The sequence below is a fragment of the Phoenix dactylifera genome, chromosome 2, assembly GCF_051530095.1.
Source record: "Phoenix dactylifera cultivar Ajwa chromosome 2, Ajwa_hap1_PhDact_Kaust_v1.1, whole genome shotgun sequence".
Taxonomy (NCBI): Eukaryota; Viridiplantae; Streptophyta; class Magnoliopsida; order Arecales; family Arecaceae; genus Phoenix; species Phoenix dactylifera.
Genome location: NC_143191.1, coordinates 12,032,125 through 12,040,452, shown reverse-complemented (window position 1 = coordinate 12,040,452; position 8,328 = coordinate 12,032,125).

The window sequence follows — 8,328 nt, the reverse complement described above, 5'->3', positions numbered from 1 at the left end:
TTCAAAATTTTGAAAACTAAATTAGTCAACGGCCAAGTGGCAAGCATCCAGCGCAAGAGCAAATATGGAAAAATTTCCAAAGAAAGCAAACCATAACAAGTGTCATGCATCCAGCGCAAGAGCAAGCATGGAAAGGCCCCTCGAAGAAGGAAGAAAACGTGGATGGCCAAGATGCAATAAGCCGAAGGATCAAAGAAGCACAAGAAGACACGTCATCAATCCGCGGGAGAGGAATCTTCTTCTTTTGATGCGCATGAGCCTATATAAAGGGCTCTAGGGATCATTTCAAAGTACAATTAAAAATTTTCTCTTCTCCCTATTCCAAGAGTCTAGATAAAAAAGGCTTTAAGGATCATTGGGAAGAAAAGAAATAAATAAAATTTTTCTTCTCTTCATAATTTTTCTAAGTTTCTTTTGAGGTATCTGCAAGTGTGAACGTGCTCTACTTTCTTCCCTGGAGGCGCACTGACGGGGAAGACGTGGTTCTGTATTGGGTCGTCGTATCTCTAGGAGATCTGTGCCAGCAGACCCGTGCGTTGGGGGCATAAACTTTCCTGGGACGGCACATCAGCGTGCTTCGATCCACATGCCATCTTCTCTCTCTTTCTTTATTTTATTATTATATTGTCAAGTTAATTATTTGCTAGTTTATTCTTCTTAATTATTGTTTTTGAATATTAGAAATATTTAATTTATCAATTATATTTGTGCATCTAGGCTAACACTAAGTTGGGCATGATATACCATATATGCATGAACTTTGAAATGCAAGTCTGAGTATAGATGCTTGTTTCCGTATACATAAAAGTGATCGCACTTCCTGCATGAATCTTGCAAGCATTTCTAGAAAATATTTCAGAATAAATAGCAGATATATGGCATCTGATTTCATTCTTTTAGTCCGTAGCCTTCTGTTTCTATATGCTTGTACCCACCTCCTACCTTCTCAAATCCACTAACTCAGCCCCCACGAATGTAATCTTTTTTTTTCTTTTCCATTCTCTGACTTGCAAAATATTCCTTCCCCCATACCATCCTTGATTCATGAAACCTCTGTCTTTTGTATTCTTTTCCAGATACATGTACATCTAAGAATAAGCTTTTCAACAACATGTAACATGTTAACATCGTATCTAAAACCCAAGTGTTTAAATGGATGGGCCCAAGAGTATCTCCGCACCACAAGATTCCTAACCTATTCGATATGGAACTATTATTCTTGAGCACTCTTCTTACATGTAAAGCCTGAGGGATGGAATTTGTGGATTAGTAAGTGAGAGTATAGAGGCTTCGGTAGACAAAAAGAATCGGTGGGCTCTGAGGTCCCATCTAAAAATCTAGATTATTTAAATAGATGGGTCCAAGAGTATATAAGCACCACAAGTCTTTAACTTATTCGATATTTGAGTATTATTTAAAGTATTATTCCTTAGATGCAAGGGTCGCGAAGACGTGATGTGTATGACGAATTATCTTTGCGTCATCAAGGATTCAAGGAAATGGGGTGTGCACTGTAGACATTCCTATTGGGGTGGAAGGGTAAGCCTGCAAGAAAAAGGTGATCAAATTTGCAGGCACTATAATAAAGCATATTGAATTATTTGGGAGGAAAAGATAGAATTTGATTCCTAAAAGGCCTAGCTGTATCTATAATTGCAAGCCATGAAGCATGCAATTGGTGTAGCATTGATATTTGATGTTACTTGGTAAGATATGTCTATGTTTGGGTCTTGGTGCGGCATCTATGGATGCTGACACAAGGATTGGATCTTGATAGACGGTACCAAAGTAATAGATTCAACAAGAGGATAATTGCCAAAGTTTTTTTTTTTTTTTTTAAAAAAGTCTTCCAGAGATAAACATCATACTAAATAAAATAATTTATCTTAAATGATAGACCATTTAAATCCAAGTTTGACAAATATATTTTTCTTTATTTATTATTATATTTTATGTTGAATTAATGCATCAATTTAGCCTACTTGTAAGAGAGAGACTTTTGTCGCTTTCATAATTGAGAATTATGCTTTCTTCAAAGATTTGGTAATCGATCTAAACCTCTTGAAAAGAATTTTGAGTGCTTCCTTTATTTATTATGAAGTGTAGGATCTTGGATTCGTGATGACATAATTTATAATACTGCCATGGCAAAGAATGTTTAATTTTCTCCTTAAAAATATTGACAAATACATACATCCTCCGCCACTGCTATATGTGAGGATTTATTTATATAAGATTATATACGACAATCCGCGCACACTCCTGCACTAGGGAATAAAGATCTAGTCCAAATTCCAAATGTTTAAATCTAATGATATTTTAAGAGATTTTCTATATCATCACCGCCGCCGTCATCAATTTTTTTGGTATGATCTGGCACCACCATCATCTTCAAACTATCTCTAGGGCTCAATCCATTTTTTTTTAAAAAAAAATATCCATCTATGGGGGATCATCACCTACAGTCAGGAATGCATAACCTTTATTGGCGTATCACGACTTGCAAGCATTCCTTCATTCTTTCCTTCTTGGATTCAAATAAGCCTCTGGCATCCATATTCATGGCTCACTAGAAGTGGTGTTAATCAAAAGCTAACAAGAATATTCTCCAAGAATTTCTTTTGCCCTGTTAAGGATCCAAGTGGGATTTGCACTTCTCACACTGGGTTGGAAGGATAAACTTTAACAAAATTGAGTAGATTAGGAAGAAAAAGAAAAAAAAAAGAATCTGATCATTCACGTAATGTGACCTTGCATCTAAGCATGGACAAATCTATAGCACTCATGCAATTGGAATCAAGTATAGTGTTTGATGTTAGTGTTGTTCTTTGACACACAAAGGGTCCAATGTTTCCGTCAAACGGTAAATTTACTTGGAGCCGCTTTTCTAGTGCTGCATGGACGTCGGCAGTTGGATTCTGATACATGATGTAAAAGCAGCAGATTCAAGTACAAGAATATATAGAACGTCAAAACTAGGAAATTACTTTTCTACACAAGACAAAATATAAAACATCTTCTAGTTACCAAAATTTTCCATTGAATTTGGTTTAACTAAGATTCAGGAGAGAGAGAGAGAGAGAGAGAGAGAGAGAGAGAGAGTCACCCAACACCCGGGTCCGGTACGTGACCGGCCGCATGAGCCCTAGAGCAGTGCCCTAAAGATCATGCAAGGCCTATTATTAACAAAAATTTCAATAAATCCACAACTAATTTAGTAATTCAAATAGATAAGTTCGACATGTCCAAATAAAGAAATTAGTTCAATTACAAGATCTTCAAATGTTCATCGACATCGACATCAAAGAAAGATAAACTAACTAACTAGCTAATGACTTTGATACTCGCGCTCCGCGCCCAACCCATCCATGTTTATGCATCCTGCAACTCTGAAAAGAAAAAACAAAAAGAAGGGGGGGTGAGCTTTACAGCCCAGTAAGAACCCCTACACATCCACACCAACACAATAATAATATAGATTTAAAAACCACGATAAATCGATGCACATTTCATGAAAACATAAACAGTTTCCAAAAGACTCAAATAATCAATATAAGTATGTACATCAAACATCAATAAAAGTCCAGTCACACAAGAATGATATAGCATATCATAGCTCATAAACCTTCATTACTGTTTTCAATGCTTTTTCTTTTCATTCTATATTAACTTGATCCGGATCAATTATCTTTCCGACTTTGGGCTACATCCCGGTCACGTTTCCGGCCCGTGACGGGGCAATCGATAGTATCACATTTCCAGCCTATGACGGGGCAATCGATGGTATCACGTTTCCAGCCTGTGATGGGGCAATCGATGGTATCACATTTCCAGCCTGTGACGGAGCAATCGATGGTATCACATTTCCAGCCTGTGACGGGGCAATCGATAATATCACATTTCCAGCCTGTGATGGGGCAATTAATACTAACGAGATAAGCCCAAAGTCCCTACTCATTTAACCAATCACATACACACATCAATTCCTTTTTCCATCTTATATCCAGTCTAGACTAACCATGGTCACATTTTCGGCCTGTGACAGGGCAATCAATATAACATGGTTAGTCCATACCACCATATTCATAAATTCAATTATGCAGGTATAAGTTATACGCCTACATACATCCATCATACTACCAATCACAAGCCAACACGATCAAAATATAATTTTATATAAAACTATTTCTGCTTTGTCTGGATCATAGCATATCAAACATATATAATGTAAAAATATTTATATCATGTAGGATTGGCGTACAAGGATTCTTACAGAAATTGTAGACTGACTCAAATACATATCTGGATCACAACCTACGAGCTGGGGTGCTGAGTCCCCTGATCAAAACCTCCTGGCACCGCTGACTCTTCCCCTACAACATCAATTATAAATCACAAACTAAATTATTTAATATTTAAATATTCTAAACCATAATTCACATCTACTATGGGGTCCATCACCAGGTCCCCAACATCTCAATCCCTCCAGATCTAGGGCAGTCGGGGTGGCCCGACTCCCACCTTGTACCATCGGCCTATGTCGTCGCCAGTCGTGGCCGCAGCCATGCCGGCGACGATGGCCGGTCCCGATGAAGAGACCAACATAAAGGGATGATTCCTCTCTCTTCATGGTTGGGAATACATCTTCCTTCCTCAAATTTTTTTGATCCAAGGGCAACAGCCATGGTGGCTGTGCCCTCTCCTTCCCCAACCCGACACACCTTGGCCACCACTGGCCCAACCATCGCCGACCGCCCTGCTGCAGTCGTCGATGATGGTGGCCGGCCAAAAGAAAGAGAGAAGAAGAAGAGGTCTTATTCAAGAATCAAATATTCTTTCTTTTAGGCTTTACTTGGAAAATTGAAAAAAAAAAAAATATGGATCTCTTTAGTTCATAATACAAATAGTATTCTGAACCAAAGTTATTAAGGAATCCAAGAATTTTAGTGTTTTGAATCAGAATCCCCACAAGAACCGGCGAAGGGGTTTCCTCCTCTTCTTCTTCTTTTTCTTCCCCTCCTCCTTCTTCCATTCTCAACCGAAGGCCTCCCCTCTTCTTCTCCCTTCATCTGCCGAAGGCCCTCCTCATGGTGGCTCGGCCTCTCCCCCCCCCCCCCCCACCCGACGGCAACCCAAGCAGCCCCCTCCGACCACCGTCGTCGCCGCCGGTGGCCAACCCACGCGAGAGGGAGAGAAGGAAGGGACGGGATCACGAGGAAGAAGGCCTCGGATCCGCCATCCCCCATCTCCAACCAAAGCCCTAGAGCCCTACTCCGAATCTCCCATATCCCGACCACCCCACTGCCATGGACCTCGACCAATCCCGGCGGCCGACGGCTGGCGGCAAGATCCGAAAAGAGAAGCCGAAACAGGGTACCCCTGTTTCGGATCCTTCTCCGACGATCTCACCGGCCAAATCCCCATCATCACCGCCCTAAGTCCAGAAAATGAAGCATAAGGAAGGGAGCCCCACTTACCTCGGTCCGACGACGTGCTCCGGCGACCTTTCCGACGAGGAATCGACGAAGAAATTGTGAGCAACTTGCGAAGGGTCTTCACCGAAGGAAAGAGGAAGGCTTTAGGCTTCCTCTGCGGCCGGCCGTCTCCGACGCTCGTCTCCTCCGGCGATCAACTCTCTCCTAGCGTCGCCGGTCCCCCCTCTCTCCCGTTCTCCTCTCTACCACGATCGTGCCCTAGGCACGATCGTATATGGTGGATGGGCCCGGTCTTTTCGGGCCGGCCCGTCCACCCCTCTTTTTTTTTTTCCTTTTTTTCTGAGGTATTACAGAGAGAGAGAGAGAGAGAGAGAGAGAGAGAGAGAGAGAGAGAGAGAGAGAGAGAGAGAGAGAGAGAGAGAGAGAATTACGTAACTTCCTATAAATTTAGAGGTAAATTATGCTTACATTTAACAGTGTGAAAAACCTATGCTTGCCTTTTGAAATTTATTTTTATCTAATGTTTTAATCCATAACTTAATAGAATATTCGACAAACTATTAACTTTAAATAGGATCCAAATACTATATTAAAAAAAATTGTAAAAATAGCCAAAATAAATTTAAGTGACGTAACAACCTAAGGATATAAGAAAATATATGCATTATTCTTTCTACCTACGAGCAATTTCGACTTTTTATATAAGGTAAACGGTTTCATTAACGCTGTTAATTTATCTGGATGTAAGTGTAGGCTTTACAAACTATTGAATCTACGTGTAATAAACGTAAATGCTAATGAAGTTTTGTAACTTACTAAAAAAAGTAATAGATCTTTTATGTTCTACAACACGAGGCTTGGTAATATCCTTTGGGTTTGCAGCATGGGCTATTGACGCTATCACTCATTGTGTCACAAGATATTTACGTTTTTCTCTTGAAACATCTTTTGAGATGCAAGATTTTCTCCCTCATTTTTTTTTAAGAAATAGGGAGGAAAAAAAATTAACTCAAGTGAATCCAAAGATTTTTCAAAAAATGCTTAAATTGTAGTATTACCTAGACATGGCTCAACGTGGCTCTTGGGCTGCCCCTTGGGGATATAATGCTTAGGAAAGCAAGAAGGACTTTTTCCTAAGTTTTAAAGGTAATCCCATCCGAATGCACGAGTATGTTAAAACATAAGCTTGATTGAATGAGCACAGACTGGTCGATCCAAGCTAGGTTTTAATTGGACAATTGATGGAGCCAATGGATAGGTAAATTGATCTAATAGACAAAGCTAGCAATTTTTTTTTAAGTAGATTTATCTAAATGATATTCTCTATATTACTTAAGCCAATTATATGGCATTATTGACCAGTTGGAGCCACTAAAGTTTACATTCACTCGCAAATCAAGTGCGTTAGTAATGGAAAATATCGAATGAATGTGTCTACACAAGGATTCCAGGCAAAATAGATATGTCTACATGAGGATCGTATAAATTATCCACCTGACTAAAAAAAGGAAAAAGAAAAAAAAAAATTGAACCATGCACCTATATCGTGCATGCACTAAAGGTTATGAAATCGAAAATCCGAAGAAGGCACATGACTTGAAGTGGTTTATGCAGGATTACATCAAGAAGAGAAAAAAAGGTCGATCAATTTTTAAGTCTGTGCTTGGCCGATATTACTTGATGCATGTTAATTCGAGATTCACATAAGCTCCACCTTAACTTTTCCATGTTCTACTTAGCAAGTTAGCATATGAATGCAGACTTGAGTATCGAAATACATCACGTATTGCAAGTGGAGTTCTATTAGCAGAAAAAGAAGAAGAAGAAGAAAAAAACTTCTGCTTGCTAAACCATAGTTGAGACTTATAAATTAGCCAAAGAAGAATGAAAAAAGCACTCTTTCTGGTGGAGTGAGGATCCAAATTTTTAGGATCTCTCAAGAAAGTTACATGTAGATTCAGAAATCTTGCTGGTGGAGTGAAGATCCAAATTTTTCGGCAAAACTGCAATCAGGTTTATATAATAATCCTATAAATCAATTCAATAAATGGTCATAGCAATCATTTTAATCTATTTCTTTTTGCAAAGCATGTTTTATGTTAAGTCTCAAAATATTTTATAACGCCATTAATATATCTATGTTGGTTGCTAGTCCCCACGGAATTTTTGGCATAAAACAAAATTTATAAATAATTTTAAAATTTAATAATAAGATAGATTGCTAGATTAATTGGAAGAAGGTATGTCTGGAATATGGCACGTAAAGATAGCAGCCTAAGAACAGAATTTGTCCAGTCGTGCAAGTTTACGGCAAGATCGTCCTAAGGTACAATGAACCCAACTCGGTCTAAAGGCGTATAATCACGTGGACTTCTGATCTAACAGGCTCTTTCAGTTTTCGAAAAGAAAAATAGAAAAGTTTTAAGAAAAATTGAAAAAAGAAAGAAATCGAGTGGAAAATTTGAAGAAGAAAAAGAAGGCTAATGGAAGCTCTCTCTCTCTCTCTCTCTCTCTCTCTCTCTCTCCCCCTCCCTCTCTCCCTCTCCCTCCTTCTCAATCTCAGAGCAGCAATACAAGTCCTGATCTAGATTTTTTATTTTGAGATCCAAGATTTGGAGCTGTTTTTAGGCTCGGTTAGGGTAACTCCTGGAGAGGCTCATAAAGGCCTCAATGACTCTCTCAATAAAAAATCTAAATGGACCGCTAGTGTTGGTGCCTCACAATAGCCCAACAGCACATGCATAGGTCAGTCAAGAGTTTAAATTTCAAATTCAAATTAAATCCATTTAACACTAGCCAATTTGAAATTTGTGATGTTTATGATTATGAAGTCATAGGTTACATTATGAATCCAATTTCAAATTTAATTTAGCTGAGGCATGTGGCGAAACAT